Here is a 19,764-nt window from a genome sequence, read left to right on the forward strand (position 1 = left end):
AGGTGTGTATTAATGTGGTGAATGGAATTACCAGTGAATGGTGATTATGGTCTGATTCGCAAACATTAAATGCATGCATGCAATCATCTTAAATTGCAAATACTATTTCAGAATGAAAGACCTCATTGTTAGCATCTTTAACGTTAAGGGTAAAATTTCTACTTTGCATGTTCAATGTCCAGGACGAAAAAAAAGGATCACAGGGGCATAGACATAAATGGCAGCAGGTTACTTAAGAAATAGTATCCTGGGCCAGTGAAAAGAAGCAACGTATTTCACAGTTAAAGGATCCTGTCATCGGAAAACATGTTTTTTTCAAAACACATCAGTTAATAGTGCTACTCCAGCAGAATTCTGCACTGAAATCCATTTCTCAAAAGAGCAAACAGATTTTTTTATATTCAATTTTAAAATCTGACATGGGGCTAGACATATTGACATATAATCACCATTCACTGGATCAGCACTATTAACTGATTAATTTTGAAAAAAAATTTCCCATGACAGTATCCCTTTAAACCAACTGGGATTCCCCCCAGTGAATATCACTGTGTATAAGATGAATCTCTACTCCGATGTGCTTAGGGCAAAGGAAATTTGTGAACAAGCATATATTAGATCCCACTTTTATTTTAGTAACTTAAATTTTTATAAAATAAGGCAAAGACAAGCAAATGCAATGACATGCTTTACATAATGTTGTAAGCAATAAAAACATCAACAGCGATTAAACAAAATAAACATGAAATTGGGAGGGTAGTAGAAGGTGATAAGTATCGCTTAGTCCTAAGATCGCCATATCCTTCAAAGTACAGTCATTGTACAACATTTGGGTGAGGCATAAATCAGTGCAGTTTAGGATCTCCATCAAGAGCTTGAAGCTCCCAAGCAGACCACACATCTAGAAAATTAGGTGTTTTATTTTGTAAGGCAGCAATATGTGTTTTAAAGGCTTTGTTGCTGTCCACCCATCCCTTGATGTCCTCTTAAATTGGGGGATCCATAGACTTTCCATTGGTAGCTATAACATGATGAGGGGCCATGGAGATTTTATTAAGTAAAGTAAAGCTTGCAAATGCTTAGGAGTTTTCAGCATAGGTTTGCCTAGTAAGAAGACAGAAATTGCTTTTTGTATAGGTCTTAAAAGTATTCTGCTTAGAAAAGCAGCCACTTCTTTTCAAAAAATATCAGTGTCCCATGGGGAGTTTTCTGTGTTAACTCCTGGAATAAATAGATCTACTTGGTCATCAAATTGATCAAGTCCCCCACTGTTTGGAATTGACCATCTACTGAGAAAGTGTGCATTGTTTCCAGGTTGGAATTTGGGAGTAAAGAAATTGTGAATTAAACGATATTGGTGGAGATGAAGCAATATACGGCAAGCCCTTAACATGTGAGATGTGGAGGACAATTTTGACTAGTGATGGGCGAATAAATTTCCATGTTTTGCCACCCACAATTGTTTTCGAAAAACTGCGTCAAAAATTCACCGGCGACAAAAATCCCCTGCGACAAAAAAAATTGTTGTGCGTCAAAATTGGCGTGTGCATAAAAAATTGTCATGCGTCAAAATTATTCGGACGACCACTGACTTCAATGTGTTTTGCAAATTCACCCATTGCTGGTTTTGACATCTTGGTACTGGACAAAATTTAATGGTTTAGGTGCCCATGTCTGACAAAAGCATTTTCATTAAAGGAATTGTTCAGTGTAAAAATAAAAACTGGTTAAATAAATAGGCTGTGCAAAATAAAACATGTTTCTAATATAGTTAGTTAGCCAAAAATGTAATATATAAAGGCTGGAGTGATTTGATGTATAACAAGTCAGTCAGGACACTACTTCTTGCTTTTCAGCTCTCTTGGTTTACACTGACTGGTTACCCTGGTTACCAGGCAGTAACCAATCAGAGACTTGAAGGGGGGCCACATGGGTCATATCTGTTGCTTTTGAATCTGAGCTGAATGCTGAGGATCAATTACAAACTCACTGAACAGAAATGTACCATGTGGCCCCCCTTCAAGTCGCTGACTAGCTCAGAGTTATAGCGCTGAAAAGCAGGAAGTTGGATTCTGGCTGTTTTATTAGACATCTGTTCACTCCAGTCTTTATATATTACATTTTTGGCTAACTAACTATATTAGAAACATTTTTTATTTTGCACAGACTATCTATTTATACAGTTTTTATTTTCACACTGAACTATTCCTTTAAGGCCCCAATAGGTAGTGGAGTTCCAGTTTGACCATGCACAAAGTTTCTAAGATGGGAGACTTCATAATATTTGCAGAAAAGGGGGACTCCCAGGCCTCCACCCATAGGTGAGGCAATTAACACTGTTTTGGAGATCCTGTGTCTGTGTTGGCACTGAATAAATGTATGACTTTGTATTTCCTTAAGTGTATTCAATGGAACTGGTTTTCCCACATTTGATCATGAATTCTTTCTCTCTCCCTATTGCAAACTGGAGAAGCAGACCTGCTGAACACAGGGATTAGTCTTAAAGTCATAATGGGTTGAGGTCTCCGCATACTACTTTTTCATTTCCAATATGAACACTGCGATTGCCTAAGACATTTGCTATAAATGATCAACTAGTAGAAATGCATACTGAGTTATGGAAAAAAAGGCTTTCCTCAGCCATATTCTTAGCTCGGACATCTGAGTATAGTCAGTAAGCCTCTGATGCTAAAATAATATGTTTGCAACAAGAATAAATAACATAGGCATGACCTGTATAAATTCTCTACTGAGTAAACACTATTAACAGAACATTTAATATTTTGTTGTCATTTACTGAAAAAATAAAAATGCTGAAAAGGCATTTTCTCTTACAGTTTAATTTAGGATGTGCACCAATATGGATTTAATATAATTTAGTTACTGTAGGACAAAATGCAGAGTTTTGTTTTATTATTATAAAGAGCACAGAAATATTTTTACAAATTAGAATGATATACTTAAAATGGACTCTATGGGGGACATGGCCATAATTCAAAGCTTTTTTCAAAGTTCAGCCTATGCTCATAAAATACCCTATTATTTTAAAAATCTTCCAATTATCTTCTGAATGAAGATAAGAAAGCCCACACAAGTTTATAAGTCTCTACCATGCTTCAGAAGGGGGAGGGGGCATTGCTTCCTGGCTCAATTATCAATAAGGAAAAACACATTTTTTCTCATGAACTTCTCGCTTAGGAGAATCTAACCAAAAAAATCTGCATCATGGTGGGTGTTTTATATATATTTTTCAGCATATATATTCTCTGATACGAGAATTAGCTTTTGTTTGTCTTGAAAAATACTGGACATCTATAAATTTACTGCTTGTAATTAGCAATATGTGTCAATTTTGTCTGAAACCCCATATTTGATGATGATAATGATGATAAAAGCAAAGTTTAACTCACTCACAACACACTTTAATAAGCTCCTTCCTGACAATGGAATTTGGGTGATCTGTTTAGTCCAATATGTACATTATGAGCCATGTTCAGTGTAGAACTGTAAATTGTAACTTGAGTCTTGTATGGAATTCATATGCTTTACCAGCCTTATACAGCTGAAATCACAGCTCCGTGTTCAACACAGCAGAATTTAACTCACCTGTGATTCAATTATCTGTACCAATTGAGCAGAGTAGGTACATCTCTTGGGCTCAGGTTAGTTTCTGGAATCTGATTTTTCTTAGTTTGATTCTGAGCCAGGGCTACATTCAAATGCCTACAACCATGACTGACAGCAGCTCTTTGACACACTAAGTGCCATCTCTGCCTCCCTTTACTTGAATAAATGTATTGCCAAAACAAGCATAGAAGGCATGAGTAATCAAATAACAATAAAACCAAGGTGATTTGCTATGTATACAGTTGATGAGATATGTTCTTTCTTGTGTATGCTTACAACTATAATAGAGCCTTCTATAAAAAAAATCATTACAACATTGAAAGCACAGGCACCTTGCGCAGCAATCTTTTTTTACTCCATTTTTCTTTATACATGTGAGGTTTTTATTCCCTGCTCAGTGCTTGAAGAAATCTAATATAGATTATTGAAAACCGTTTTAAAAACCATTTCTAAACACAAGAACTAAATTAAAAACAAACAATTTACAGTTGTTGGCCAGGTTATATGTCATTTTAAACTACTCTGAGAGCATATGTCATTTTCAGTTAATAAATGCGCCTTAAAAGAAAGTCATTTTTGGGTCAAGAAAAGCCGCCTGGGACTCTTAGTCGTATGTTTTTTAGTAGAGAAAAAATAAAGCTATTGACTTTTGGACATTGTTCCAGCAATTTCCCATGGGTCCCCAGAACTTGGCAACAGATACCATACAGTGTGTTTTAATAAACTTAAAAAATAAACCATAGTGTTTTGAACACAGCAACAACATTTTATTTATCCATAATTCCTGCATTCTGCCCGATATCACAATCAAGAAATACTGTAGAGTAGAGCAACGATTTGTTAATCTTTTTTGTTTCATAAGATCATGAAATTCTTTGGTTACATGTGAGTAAACAGGATACTGATCCAATACTGGATTTTCCATTATTATAACTGGAAAGAATAATAAGAAAAAGAAAACAATATACATATATATGTGTGTTTTTATGTATTACATGGGTAGATTACAGTATACTGCTCATTTGCACACTTTTCACATGCTATTTGCTATTTTACAAACAATATAGCAGTTTTTTCAGATTCACGTGTATGCCTTGTCCTGAAAGTTAGCATCTCATAATAAATCACCTTTTTATTAAGTAAAGACTATTTCAAACATTAAGGGGCAGATTTACAAAATTCGAGTGAAGAATTCGAATGTAAAAAACTTCGAATTTCGAAGTATTTTTTGGGTACTTCGACCATCGAATTGGTTAAATTTGATCGAATTCGATCGAATTCGAACGATTCGAACGATTCGAAGTAAAAATCGTTCGACTATTCGACCATTCGATAATCTAAGTACTGTCTCTTTAAAAAATACTTCGACCACCTACTTCGGTAGATAAAACCTACCGAAGTCAATGTTAGCCTATGGGGAAGGTCCCCATAGGCTTGCCTGTGATTTTTTGATCGAAGGATTTTCCTTCGATCGTTGGATTAAAATCCTTCGAATCGTTCGATTCGAAGGATTTAATCGTTCGATCGAACGAAAAATCCTTCGATCGATCGATCGCAGGATTTGCGCAAAATCGTTCGACTTCGATATTCGAAGTCGAACGATTTTAGTTCCCAGTCGAATATCGAGGGTTAATTAACCCTCGATATTCGACTCTTGATGAATCGGCCCCTAAGTGGCATAATGTAATAAAAGTCAGTCATAAACCTAATTCATATTACACTGTAATATTCTTTATGAGACAGGTATTACATTTTAATTGCACATAGCACGTTTAAGGTGGTATACTTTTTAAAAAAAATACATTTTCAGTAAGTTGAATTACATGCACAAAAAGGTGCAATCTAGAACATTTGCAATCTTTATTCCATTAGCAGATGAGGCTGTTACATCATTCCTAGGTTTGCAAACACTATATTTAATTGTGCAAAGGAATACATTCTCCATTGCAAATATTTTTCTAACAACTTATTACATTCCTAATTTAGCTTTTTGTGCATTAGACATTCTTTGCTAGATCAACTAGTTTGTTTAGTGTCATTTTCTTACTGCATGACTTCAGTTCATGGGTGGATAGCCTGATATTTTCTGGCAGACTTTACTGCTACAATTCAGAATTGATAGTTCCTTTAATGATGGCAAGCCATCCTGGTCCAGAGGGAGCAAAGCACATCCAAACCATTATACTGCTAACACCATATTTCACAGATGGTATAATGTTCTTATGTTGAATTAAAGTTTTCGCATTTTGTCAAACAAAATCAAAGTTTTATTTTGGTCTCATTCATAGACCATTCTTCCATAGTCCTCTGACTTATCAATGTGGTCTTTAGCAAACTGTAAATGCACACTATTGTTTTGTGTTCTGACGTAGGACTCATGAACACAGACATTTGCGAATGCAATAGAGGTCTTGGTTCCTAAAACATTAGCATGTGGTTCTTTGAGCTCTCCCAAGTATTGTGTGATCTTTTGTTGGTCTACCACCCCTAGGGTGGGTAACAATTCATACATGATCTGCCTGACAGTAGCTGGTAGAGTCCAGACACATTAGAAATAGATTTGTACTCTTTTGCAGCCTGGTGAACATTCTTTTTTTGAACCATAGTACACTTCCACAAACCTGTATTAAGATCAGACTTGGATAGTGAAGACCAATATTTATTTTCTTTATATAATGAAGGGTCTCCCAACTCACACCGTATTATATATGTATAACTTTATTTGTACAGTGCTGTTAAGGAGCTGAAGTGCTGTACAATATTATCACGCCATTGATTGAAACACTTGACTAGAATATCCACATCAAATAAACTAAAATATGTAATTTTGGATTATACTCTTCAAAGAATATAATGTTTTTGACATGTTTCTTAATTGCATTCTCATTATCTAGTACAGTGTTGTCTCACTTCTGTGGTACAGAGGGCCCAAATTTTTCTGGCCTACGTGGTGGAGGGCTGATAATGGAAGCCAGTGTAAGACACTCCCTGTTTTTAAACCACATCCACTTTAAACCACACCCATGTTACCACAAGACCATGTCCACATTAATGGTGGAAGCACACCAAAAAAACAAAACAAATGGTTGTTACTCACTGCATGGATATAACTCATCACTCATATGTGAAAAATTGTCATATTAAGACATACCCTTAAATCCATATGCCTCCTCCTCCCCTGTAGATAACACAGCAGCCCCAGCACATGATTAAACACATTAGGGACCTCTAAGGGGTTTGTTAAATGCTAACAAACCCCCAGAACAAACCCTACCAGGCTCATGTCCCACAGGTAGCGTAAGGCAGGCATAGTATGACAATCCAATAAGATAGGGTTGCGGACACCTCCAAATAGTATAAACATGTGCGAACCGAAATGTTTAAAAACGATCCATCTTTATTGAATGAGTTAAAAAGTAGCGGGCAGGGGAAAAGGGAAAACAGGCTCAACGCGTTTCGTGACGCTAAGTCACTTCATCAGAAGCATAGTATGACACACATGGCGCATAGAGCAGGCAGAGTATGGCACACACAGGGATCATAGGGAAGGCATTGTATGGCACACACAGGCAGAGTATGGCACTCACAGGGAGCATAGGGAATACAGAATATGGCACACTCAGGCAGAGTATGGCACACACAGGGAGCATAGGACAGGCAGAGTATGGAACACACAGAGAGGATAAGGCAGGCAGAATATGGAACACACAGGGAGCATAGGGAGGGTACTACAGAGCAGGAGACAGGGAAACCTATCAGGATCATTCTCATATTTACTACATACAGTAACACAGAGTTTGTGCCCCTTTATATGAGGTGTAAACAGGTGAACAATGTGGGCAGTTTCAGTCTGGGTCTGAAGTGTGAACATAGGTGTGAACAATAGAGGTGTTACAAGTGTGAACAATGCATGAGGGATTATAATTAAGAAATAATTAAGTAGCTGGCTTTTGGGCCCTTGGTATCAAATTGTCTGGTGGTCATAAACTACTCCAGTCAAACACTGTACAGACAATCTTTTTGTTAGGTTATGATCTCTTCATAGCTCTTTAATATATTTAGTATCTTATTCTGTTGGATATACTTCATCATCATCCCCATTGTCATGATTCTTAGAAATACTGCCTACGCACAACCAGTGCAACAACATTATCATTAAATTACGTCGATTTATAAATCTTGTCATTGGAGAGAAGTTATTTTTTTCATTCAAACCACCTGACTGGTCTTTGAATATAAACTTGATTAGTGCTAGAAACTAGTCAATTTTAATTGCTAGTTTTTTCATAGAAACAGTGTGGGGTCTTGGTATCAAGCTAGAGTAAAATAGAACTTTGTTTAAATGTAAAGTTTGCATAGAAAAGTAGTCACATGTAGCTGTAGGCAAGATATTTTATTAGACTTATTGGGTTGTTTAAAATGTTAACCATGATGTAAATAAAATGAAGTTCTTCTTTAGTTTATGAAAGGAGAACTAATATGTTTGTTCATTTATATCTATGTTTAAAGTGATAATTTAAGTATGAACACAACTAAAAATCTTAATTGTTCCTATTAAAGGTTATTTGGCCAGAGCAGAAAGTTTTGGCACCTATTGATGGTTAAAGTGGAGATCATTCTTGTTGACACAGTCACAATGATGTAATGGATTTTGTTCTTCCCAAAACTAATGTTTCATGGGGTGCTTTTCAGTGCCCTTAAAGAAAGAAAATCAAGATCACAAAAGCCAGCTACCCCCAGGTAATAGTAATAACTTACCTGAAACTCAGGGTTAGTGCCCCTGTTAGCACAAAACTGCCCCAGACACAGGATTCTTCTCAGAGACCACAACCGAGCAATCCTCTTCTTCCACTTCTCCGTTCTTCAAAATCCAAGGGCCAATGCATGCACAGAAGAGTGAAAATGTTGACTTTTTATTAAAGTTTGGCTTTTCACTCAACTGTGCATATAAAAGGAGCAAGTAGGAAAAGGATTGCTCCATGGTGCCTGCTGGAAAAACCCTGGGCCGGTGCTCCTATCAGCAGAAAATTGTTCTGGCCCAGGGTATTAGGTAAGTGAATACTGCCCAATGAAGAAGGTGGGTGCCTAACATTTAGCATCCCCCAGTGATTGAATTTTGCCTTACCTTCTCCATTAAAAGTCTGAAATCTAGGGCCGAAAGTGCTCCAAAATGTTAACCTTTCTAGTAACTGTATATGGGGGTCTTGTCCCTATTTATGACATTACCTTCATTTCACCTAAGGATAGTGTTGTATTCTGGACATATGCATGTATTATATACATTGTGTTCTGTAACTCACTCCTGAGCAAAAAAACTGGGGAAAATATGTATCCCACCCTTTGGGCAGGTAATAAAAATCTGCATTGTTGGTAGGGTCACCAGGGGTGACTCTTAATCCTCTGCCTCCCTGAGATGTAGATATGACTTTGATAAAATTTAAATGCATAGACATCTAAATCACACTTAATTAACTTGGGCAACACTGTATAATCATGCTTGTAACAGTTCATCTCCTCTTGTGACTGTTCATTTCTGATAAAATATACGAAAGCTAGATTTTTTTTAAATAAAGTATGTAATCATTGTAAAACACAAGTAACTGATTCAAACTATAATGTAAAGAATGAGAGACAATGAATTAAACTATACAGTGTCTTAAAATAACAACGTTAAACTGTGATTGCTTGGGTCACTGTTTATTTCCTTCTTTACTAATGAAACACTGTCTGTACAACACAAAGCCCTTCTCAGACTATAATATTTTGGTAGCAGTTTCATAATAAAGTGATAATGTTTTGTAATAAAATGATAAAGCAAGAAGCTCGCTTATAAAAAGAGGAGATGCTATCTTTTAGTTTTATTAGTTTTGTTGCTATCTGTAACCCAGTGCTACCATATATACATATACTCTGTAGAAGACACTTGAAAAATAAATATTGTAGCATAGCATTTTTAAAACTGCAGTCACTCCGTCTGTTTCAAGTATTACACCAAAAATTTTTATTTTATTTCAGATACGGTGATGTCACTATTCTTAAGAAAAATTGTGAAGGAGAACGTTAATTCAAGCCATTTTATATCTACTCTGGAGTGGTAGTAAATGTGTGTGTTAGCTTGGCCTTTCAGGGTGTGTTGTTTCTAGAGTTGAGCCTTGTGTTGAGCCCTAGCAGTAAGGCAAAGAAGTGGTTGCTACTGTCTGGCAGGGTACAGCATGGCATACTGAAGATTTTTTGCGAACAGTCTCCATTTTGCATCCTGGAACTTTGCTCTAAACTTGCACTTCAGAGGAAAAGTCCACATAAACAGATATCTTGCCGACTTGCTATTTTATTTTGTTTTTTTCCTTGGCCTAAGTGAAGAAAAGCATCCCCACAAGTAGTGTTAGCATGTGGGCTCTCAACAGCAAAGGCCCAAGAAAGTTTGTTTCTGTCAAAGGCATGAAGGATCCATGTCGAGATAATTTCTCTGGAGAGTTTACTTCTACTCATTCGAGAATCCCACTAGTCTTAGTTTATTTTGATGGAGTCGATTTTCCAAGTTGATATATATAAGGAGGCAAATGTAGATTTCTTTGCAAAGTGATTGCATAGCCTATAGCAGTGGGCACATATGTCTTCCAGGTTACTTATTTTTTGCTCTGCAGTATGCCAACAATGTTTTTGTAGATAATCATCGATTATTAAAAGGTCCAGTTTATTGTAAATTATTTTAGAGGTTTGTGCAGACCATTTTAGTTTACTTAATGTAGCAGAGTAAGTGGCTGTGGTTCTGGTGGAGCAGGTGATTCTGTAGCAGTGCACTCCTGGCTTGGTTAGCAGACACCATCTTGGGTAACTTTTGTGTCGCAAACACATTTTTACAGCCTTCCAAAGATCTTTTTTGCCCCATAAGGTGCCATTTTAGTAAAGCCTCCCAGGTGTGCTGAGGTAATTCTGTCTTGCATTGGTAAAATATAAGGGTTTCATGATATTGCAGCCTACAGAAGCTGTGAACTTCTAGGAAAACACATCCTTTCACGTGAAGATGCTGCCCATGCCTCCCATGGTAATGTAACTAGCATATAGCTTATCTTTAAAGATCATGCTATAGATGCAATTGTAACAAGCGAGTAGATGCTTCAAATCAGAACAAACTGTAAGGGTTATGGCATGTCAAGTGTTACTATTTTTGTGATTGTCTCATGTAAATCCATAAATTATTAAAATGCCCTGAACTGCAAGCCAGTTAGTCTGACGTTTCGAAGGGTTAATAAAGGATAAGATACTGGACTTCATAGCAAATCTTAATACTGTGAGTTTGTGCCAGCATGGTTTTATGCGTAAAAGATCTTACCAGACTAACTTAATTTCTTTTTATGAGAAGGTGAGCAGGGTCATCGATTCTGGGATGGCAGTGGATGTGATTTTCCTAGACTTTGCTAAAGCATTCGATACAGTACCACACAGAAGGTTACTGGTTAAATTAAGGAATGTTGCCTGGAACATAGTATTTGTACCTGGATAGAGAACTAAAATAAAATATAGACTAAAAAGAATGGTGGTAAATAGAACATTTTCTAATTGGACCAGTGTTGTTAGTGGAGTACCACAGGGCTCTGTACTAGGTCCTATGCTTTTCAACTTGTTTATTAATGACCTGGAGGTGGGCATTGAAAGTACTGTTCTATTTTTGCAGATAATACTAAATTGTGCAGAACTATAGGTTCCATGCAGGATGCTGCCACTTTGCAGAGTGATTTGTCTAAACTGGAAAACTGGGCAGAAAACTGGAAAATGAGGTTCAATGTTGATAAATGCAAGGTTATGCACTTTGGGAAAAATAATATAAATGCAAGTTATACACTAAATGGCAGTGTGTTGGGAGTTTTTGTGCAGAACTATAGGTTCCATGCAGGATGCTGCTACTTTGCAGAGTGATTTGTCTAAGTTGGAAAACTGGGCAGCAAACTGGAAAATAAGTTCACTGTTGATAAATGCAAGGTTATGCACTTTGGCAAAATAACATAAATGCAAGTTATACACTGGGATTTTCCTTAAATGAGAAGGATCTAGGAAGTTGTCTAATTCTGGGCAGTGTCATTCTGTGGCTACTAAAGCAAATAAAGTTCTGTCTTGCATAAAAAGGGCATTAACTCAAGGGATGAAAACATAATTATGCCTTTGAGGTCCCTGGTAAGGTCTCACCTGGAGTATGTAATGCAGTTTTGGACTCCAGTCCTTAAGAGGGATATAAATGAGCTGGAGAGAGTGCAGAGACTAAGTGCAACTAAACTGGTTAGAGGGATGGAAGATAAATACATTATGAGGGTAGACTGTCAAGGTTGGGGTTGTTTTTTCTGGAAAAAAGGCGCTTGCGAGGGGACATGATTACACTTTACAAGTACATTAGAGGACATTATAGACAAATAGCAGGGGACCTTTTTACCCATAAAGAGGATCACCGTACCAGAGGCCACCCCTTTAGACTAGAAGAAAAGAACTTTCATTTGAAGCAACGTAGGGGGTTCTTCACAGTGAGGTTGTGAAATGAACGGCCAGGTGATGATGTGATGGCTGATTCTGTTAATGCCTTTAAGAGTGGATTGGATGATTTCTTTGACAGACATAATATCAAAGGCTATCATGATACTAAACTCTATAGTTAGAATAGATAGGGGTATATTATGTGAAGGTATGGAGGGGTGTCTGTATGGATACTGGGTTTTCATTTGGAATTGTTGAGCTTGATGGACTTTGTCTTTTTTTAAATGATTTAACTATGTAACTATTGGGAAAATGTACTAACCTCCGAAAATTCACCAGCGACAGCTTCGCTCACAGCACAACACTTTGCCAGGCATAGATTGCGAGGACAGGTCTAATTCACTAAAATCTGAAATTGCGTCCATGGCGCCGAATGCTGGTGAAGTTGCGCTAGCGTTGCTGAGCCAAGCAAAGCGAAGTTGAGCTTGCGTTGCCTAATTTGCATACGACGGGAAGTTAAAGTTGAATGGACGTATATGTTGCAGCAAATACATTACACTACACAAGCCCGGGAAACCTTAATAAAAGAAAATAGTTATATTACCCTACAGCCCAGTGTATAGTTTATGTGCCATATGTTACCCCAGCTACCCCCAAAAAATTTAAGGCTCTTTTGCAGCCTATCACCCTGAAAAAAGGAAAAAACGCTAGCGTTTTTGGGACTTACAAAAATGTTCAACTATTTTTTGAGGAACTCCTTTCTATCCTATGGCACTTCTACCCTGAAGTTGGCCATACATATACTAATATTGTACAATATGGTGCACTGAACAATGAGGAAGAGAAAAGGAGCTGCACCTCCTTTTTTATTTCCTACTGTTGAGAACATTTGAATGCTCTGTATGAATAAAAGGAACTATACGGAAGTGGCCACACTCTCTGTCCAAGGCTCCATTTGGCAATGAGGGCATGTGGTGAGTCAATGTATGGCTGCCTTTAATCTAGGCATACAATTAATACGCTGCATAAAATATTTAGTTAGAATGATCATTTTTGTCCCCCAGAAGGTTGAGAAAGGTTAAACAGAGGCATTTTCCCTTCAACTTAATATAATAACAAGTCATATTGAAACAGCAGCTCTCAGTTCAAAAGAATGTGATAAACATATGTACACCACATCTCAGCTGCTTTCATATATTACTTCCCATTTGTTGATGACGTGCAACATCAAAGCTGTAATATCCTTATGTGTTGCATTGAGAAATAATATAACCAACTACCAAAAGAAATCAAAGCAGAGTGTTCATAAGCAGTTTCTTAGCAATTCAGACAGTGAGTTCTTTCATCTGCTTTGTAAATATGCAGTGCATTGATTTAATCTTCTACTTAAAATCTCAAAAGCATTAATATTCTTACATCTTTCTGACAGTTTCCCCCAGTACATTCAGAGAGAACATTTACCTAAAAACCATTTTGTTTTTCTAAATGAAAAAAAATATCAATCTTACTAACTGTGTAAGTATAAAATAATGCTTTTTTAAAATAAAGTTTTTTTTTTACTATATACTGTTTGAATCAGTCTGCTGACTGGATAAAGAAACTTAAAGCAAACAAATCACCTGAAAAGGATAAGTATTTATTAACTGCTATTTTATATTAAGGTTTATATTTAACTACTGTGGTTTTATTTTGTAAAGGTTTTTTTTCTGTCTTGGGTGCTTAACAACAAAGTTTGGTGTGCTAGTGTGCTTACAGCAAGTTTGTCACAACCTGCTTTACTTTGCAGTTTTCCCTCCGTTTGAGGGGGTGGGGTTTGATTAGTTGCACCTGGACAGACTGTATAAATAGAACCCCTGGCACTCCAGTGGAGCTTGCTCTAGTGTTAGCTTCTCTTAAGTGTTTGCTCCTTAAGTGGGGGATCTGTAAGTGGAGTTACAAACACCGGAGTTAAGTGGGGGATCTGTAAGTGGAGTTACACACACCGGAGTTGAAAACTAAAGGAGGTTCAAACTAGGTCAAAAGTTTGTTCTAAACCCTCATTTATTTATTTATTTATTTTCATTTTTTTCTGTTTTGATCTGTAACTGGGATAATGAGTGCTAGCAAGATTGAAGGTCTGACTCAGTGCACAGTCTGCCATATGTATGCAGATTTGGAACAAGAGATCCAAAATGCTTACCTCTGTGGTGGTTGTGAGCAAATTGCCACTTTGGAGGCTCACGTTAGAGCACTAGAGCAACAAATTGCAACATTGCGGTCGATTGACAATCTTGAAAGGAGTCTTTTGCTCACTGAGCAGGACCTAGCGGGGTCAGATAGTTTGGGGGGAACAGAACAGCAGCAGGATATTGAGACAGCTAGCTGGGTGACAGTTAGAAAATCTAAGGTGGGCAAAAGGAAAATGGAGGCTGATCCAGAAATTATACATCGCAACAAATTTGCCAGATTGTGTGAAGATGATGGGAGTATGAACTCTGGATTGGCAACTCTAGATGGGGCTGATCTCTCTAACAGCCGGGAGACCAGTTTCTCTAGTAGTGGTGGGGAGGAGAGTAGAGTCAGGCCTAAGCAGATTGTGGTTGTAGGGGACTCAATTATTAGGAAAGTGGATAGGGTAATTTGTCGTCCGGATCGCTATAACCGAACAGTTTGCTGTCTACCTGGTGCCAGGGTTCGGCATGTGGTTGATCGGATAGACAAATTATTGGGTGGGGCTGGGCATGACCCAGCTGTCTTAGTGCATATCGGTACTAATGACAAAATAAATGGTAGATGGAAGACCTTAAAGAATGATTTCAGGGATCTAGGCTCTAAGATCAAGGAAAGGTCTTCCAATGTCATCTTTTCTGAAATTTTGCCTGTGCCACGTGCAAGTTTAGGAAAACAGCGGGAGTTTAGGGAGCTAAATGCGTGGCTCAAGTCTTGGTGCAGGAAGGAAGGGTTTGGGTTCCTAGAGCACTGGGCTGATTTTTCATTGGGGTACAACCTATACAGTCGTGACGGTTTGCACCTCAATGGAAGGGGGTCCGCGGTGCTAGGGGAAAGAATGGCTAAGAGGTTGGAGGAGTGTTTAAACTAGGCAAGTGGGGGGTGGGTGAGATAAAGAATTATGGGGAAGCTAGGGTAGACGGGGCAGTGGGGTTAGTAAGGGGTCATGAGGGAGGAGTAAGGGGGGCATACAGTTTACCAGCTAAGGAGGTCCCTCTGTTACAAGGAAAACAGAATAATACTAACTTAACGTATAATTCTTCACTAAGTAATGCAAATTTCAAAAGTAAAAGTAGTAACCTCCGCTGTATGCTGGCAAATGCACGGAGTTTGTCAGGTAAAATGGGAGACCTGGAATTAATTGCATGCTCTAAAAATTATGATATAATTGGTATCACTGAGACCTGGTGGGATGAAACATGTGACTGGATTGTGAATTTAAATGGTTACACCCTTTTTAGGAGGGACAGAGGGTTTAAAAAGGGTGGAGGAGTGTGTTTGTTTGTAAAGCCTGAATTAAAGCCATGCGCTAAAGAAATAACAATAGCTGGCACTGGTGAGGGTGTAGAATCACTCTGGGTAGAGATTTTGACTGGGCAAAAGGTAACAAAAAGAATTATCATTGGTGTATGCTATAAACCACCTTGTATAAGTGTCGAGTATGAAGCCCAGCTACTCTTGCAGATACAAGCGGCTTCACAGCTGGGTCAAGTTGTTGCTATGGGTGACTTCAATTATCCAGACATTGACTGGGGTAATGGGGTTGCTAAGACAGAAAAAGCTAGTAGGTTTGTAAATATGCTGAATGACAACTTTTTATTCAAGCTCGTTCCAAGAACCTACTAGGAATAACTCTCTTTTGGACCTTGTAATAACTAACAATACTGAACTCATCTCTAACATTTGTGTGGGGGAGCATTTAGGGAATAGTGATCATAACATGGTCTCCTTTGAGATTCTGTTGCAGAAGCAATTCTATAAGGGAGTAACTAAAACACTAAATTTCAGACGTGCAAACTTTGACAGTATAAGGGCATCTCTGCAACATATTAAGTGGGAAATGCTTTTCTCAGGGTTAAACACAGAACAAAAATGGGAAGTCTTTAAAATGCTGCTTAATAAATATACTTGTCAGTATATTCCACTTGTAAGCAAGGAACGTCGTTGCAAAGCAAAACCTTTTTGGTTCAATAGAAGCGTTGGTGTTGAGGTGGGTAAGAAAAGACGTGCTTTTAAGGCTTTCAAGTTAGCTGGTACAGCCGAATCATTTATAAGGTACAAGGTGGACAATAAATCATGCAAAGAAGCTATAAGGCAAGCTAAAATTGCTATAGAAAAGGATATTGCAGCAAGCAGTAAAAAAAATCCAAAATTATTTTTTAAATATGTTAAAAAAAATGAAGCAGGAAGGGGTGGGACCCTTACTATCAGAGGGGGGTCAGCTGGTTGATGAAAACAAAATAAAAGCGCAGATTCTGAACTCATATTTTTCATCTGTCTACACAAATGAGGAACCAGTAAGTGAAGGTTTCCTTCTTAACAGTCCCAATTCTAGTAATACAACTAATGATGCATGGTTCACACATGAAGAAATTCAAAAGAGACTAGAACATGTTAAGATTAACAAAGGTCCAGGGCCAGATGGTATTCATCCCAGGGTAATTAGCGAGCTTAGCTCTGTGATTGCCAAACCTCTTTACTTAATTTTTCAGGATTCATTGAGATCTGGCATAGTGCCGAGAGACTGGCGAATTGCTAATGTGGTGCCTCTATTCATCATCATCATCATTTATTTATATAGCGCTGTCAAGATACGCAGTGCTTTATTCAAAAAAGGATCCCGTTCTCAGCCTCAAAACTATAGGCCAGTTAGTCTGACGTCAGTGGTAGGAAAGCTTTTCGAAGTGTTAATAAAGGATAAGATACTGGACTTCATAGCAAATCATAATACTATGAGTTTGTGCCAGCATGGTTTTATGCGTAATAGATCTTGCCAGACTAACTTAATTTCTTTTTATGAGAATGTAAGTAGAGACCTTGATTCTGGGATGGCAGTGGATGTGGTTTACTTAGATTTTGCTAAAGCATTTGATACAGTGCCACACAAAAGGTTACTGGTTAAATTAAGGAATGTTGGCCTGGAACATAGTATTTGTACCTGGATAGAGAACTGGCTAAAAGATAGACTACAAAGAGTGGTGGTAAATGGAACATTTTCTAATTGGACCAGTGTTGTTAGTGGAGTACCGCAGGGCTCTGTACTAGGTCCCTTGCTTTTCAACTTGTTTATTAATGACCTGGAGGTGGGCATTGAAAGTACGGTTTCTATTTTTGCAGATGATACTAAATTGTGCAGAATTATAGGTTCCATGCAGGATGCTGCCACTTTGCAGAGTGATTTGTCTAAACTGGAAAACTGGGCAGAAAACTGGAAAATGAGGTTCAATGTTGATAAATGCAAGGTTATGCACTTTGGGAAAAATAATATAAATGCAAGTTATACACTAAATGGCAGTGTGTTGGGAGTTTCGTTAAATGAGAAGGATCTAGGGGTCTTTGTAGATAACACGTTGTCTAATTCTGGGCAGTGTCATTCTGTGGCTACTAAAGCAAATTAAGTTCTGTCTTGCATAAAAAAGGGCATTAACTCAAGGGATGAAAACATAATTATGCCTCTTTATAGGTCCCTGGTAAGGCCTCATCTGGAGTATGCAGTGCAGTTTTGGACTCCAGTCCTTAAGAGGGATATAAATGAGCTGGAGAGAGTGCAGAGACATGCAACTAAATTGGTTAGAGGGACGGAAGACTTAAATTATGAGGGTAGACTGTCAAGGTTGGGGTTGTTTTCTCTGGAAAAAAGGCGCTTGCGTGGGGACATGATTACACTTTACAAGTACATTAGAGGACATTATAGACAAATGGCAGGGGACCTTTTTACCCATAAAGTGGATCACCGTACCAGAGGCCACCCCTTTAGGCTAGAAGAAAAGAACTTTCATTTGAAGCAACGTAGGGGGTTCTTCACAGTCAGGACAGTGAGGTTGTGGAATGCACTGCCGGGTGATGTTGTGATGGCTGATTCAGTTAATGCCTTTAAGAATGGCTTGGATGATTTTTTGGACAGACATAATATCAAAGGCTATTGTGATACTAAGCTCTATAGTTAGTATAGGTATGGGTAAATAGAATTTAATTAAAAGTAGAGAGGGGTGTATGTATGGATGCTGGGTTTTCATTTGGAGGGGTTGAACTTGATGGACTTTGTCTTTTTTCAACCCAATTTAACTATGTAACTATGTAACTATGTAACATACATATAGACATGTATGTATTGACTCCTTTTTATAAATATGGGGTCTCTCAGTAAGTTTGAACACTATGCCCTAAGTCATCGTGAATTTATGGTGTGTTGAGGCAGTGCAACCAAAAACTTTTGTAGAAATTCAGACTTCTGGTCTAGGTAGCTGGAGAGAACCACCTGGTGAAGAAGGGGTTAATGCTCACCCAAGCCAGGAAATTACTAAAGCCGAGTACAGAGCTGCTGTTGCACTTAGCACACCTGGGTTCTAGTCTCTAGGGGCCGATTTATCAATAAACTATTTTTTTTTTTATGATTAGAGGGAAAAAAATGTGACGAAAAAACATGAATGACAATATTCTTTGGAACCTTAAATAGTCTGGATTTATTAAATAATAAAACCATGAAAAGTTGCCGGAAAGAACTTGGCAAGGTTCAGTAAGAGTCAATGAGAATTGTCTCTAACAGCTTAAATTATATATTTATTTTCCCGTTTCATTAAAACGTTCAAGTTTTTTAGACTCATTGAAAATTAATGGAACAATGTGATTCTCGCTGGTGTCCGACTTTTTCTAATAAAAAAAATGCACTCGATCATATTCTGTAGTGTTTTTTTCTTAAATTAGCTAGCGTTTGAGAAAATAGTTGTAAAAGTTTTGTTGCAGATGTGTGTAGTGCAAGTTGGTAGGCCTCTAGGAGTAAGACACTATATAGGGGTAAATTTATCAAAGAGTGAAGTTCCGCCACTAGAGTGATATTCCGCAACTCTAAATTCATTTCTATGGGATTTTGAAAGGCGTATTTATCAATGGGTGAAAGTGAAAGTTCACCCTTTGATAAATACGCCTATAAAAATGGAATGGATGAATGGAGAGTGGCGGAAATTCACTCTAGTGGCGGAAATTCACTCTAGTGGCGGAGAGTGAACAGACTATTACAGAATATGCATTTTAACAGAGCTCGGGCTGCAAGATCTCCTCAGGTATTCCTTATGATGTTCTGCCTAGATCGGTCTTCCGAGTTGGCTTTTTTCTTCTGCAGGGCTTGTATAAGACTATCCTGGGAATGGACAGTCTTTGTTTTATGGACTTCTCCATTTTTTATGGATTTCTGCCATTTTGCCTCTTGGTTTGCTTCTAACTTTAGAAAATCGAGACTCAGTAGTAGAAAAACCATGATTACCTATTTAAAATTGAAATACATTTTTTTGTTATTTACCCCACATAAAATGCAGTAAATGTGTTGCACTCATTTTATTTTAGGGTCTCTAAATGATAGATACTGTGGTAATCCTATGCAATGGGCATCAAACATTTTGGTGGACCCCATGCATTCATATTTAGGATGATGTTTCTTGATACCTTAGGATATGTGGGAGACAAAGTTGA

At 37.7% G+C, this 19,764-nt stretch overlaps 1 protein-coding gene across 1 annotated transcript in view; it reads right to left on the bottom strand.

Annotated features, from left to right (window-relative positions):
- dpyd.L (dihydropyrimidine dehydrogenase L homeolog) overlaps positions 1–19,764 on the bottom strand; it is a 404,384-nt gene that overhangs the window by 49,901 nt on the left and 334,719 nt on the right. The window lies entirely within an intron of this gene.

The sequence above is a fragment of the Xenopus laevis genome, chromosome 4L (genome assembly GCF_017654675.1).
Source record: "Xenopus laevis strain J_2021 chromosome 4L, Xenopus_laevis_v10.1, whole genome shotgun sequence".
NCBI lineage: Eukaryota > Metazoa > Chordata > Amphibia > Anura > Pipidae > Xenopus > Xenopus laevis.